The sequence below is a fragment of the Dipodomys ordii genome, unplaced genomic scaffold (assembly GCF_000151885.1).
Source record: "Dipodomys ordii isolate 6190 unplaced genomic scaffold, Dord_2.0 Scaffold1000004808, whole genome shotgun sequence".
Lineage (NCBI taxonomy): Eukaryota > Metazoa > Chordata > Mammalia > Rodentia > Heteromyidae > Dipodomys > Dipodomys ordii.
The window spans coordinates 1-579 of record NW_012288425.1 but is presented as its reverse complement, the minus strand read 5'-3'; the positions used below and the strand labels follow the sequence as shown (position 1 = coordinate 579).

General features: G+C 74.3%; 1 non-coding gene across 1 annotated transcript; it reads right to left on the bottom strand.

Moving 5' to 3' along the window:
- Nucleotides 1-302: 302 nt before the first annotated feature.
- Nucleotides 303-375, bottom strand: Trnam-cau. Its single transcript has one exon. It is a non-coding gene; the product is annotated as a tRNA-Met (tRNA).
- Nucleotides 376-579: the final 204 nt, after the last annotated feature.

Sequence of the window (579 nt, the reverse complement as noted above, 5' to 3'; positions counted from 1 at the left end):
ACGCACGTCGCTCTGCGCACGCGCACAGGCGCCACCCACCAGGAGGCTGCAGCCGCGTCCTCCCGGCACGCGTCGCGTCGCGCGGCCACGCGCCCGGAACGCCCCCGCGGATTGGCTGGGGCGGAACCCCGCCCTCGGGAGCCACGGCCCACTGCGCCGGGCTGACCTTTTCCCCCACGGCCCGCGCCCCACGCGCACCCGAGAGACTGGCGCGCCGGTCCTGCGGCACACTCGGTGGTGTCGCACCCGAACCCCCCGGGGAAAAGGAGGTTACGGTTGGCTGGAGGCAAAAACGTTGCGGATGCCCCGTGTGAGGCTCGAACTCACGACCTTCAGATTATGAGACTGACGCGCTACCTACTGCGCTAACGAGGCTCCTGGGCGGCCGCTCCGTCGAGCGGCACTTGGAGGCTCCCGGCCGGCCGCACCTGTGCGCTCCTAGGAGCGGGGCCGTGCGGCCGGGGCGCGGCGGGCGAGGGGCGGGGGGGGGGAGACGGGGGCGATCCAGGGAGGGCGGCCGCCGGCGCAAACCCCGCGTGTCCCTCCCGTACGCCGTACTCGCTCCCCACCGCAAAGGCC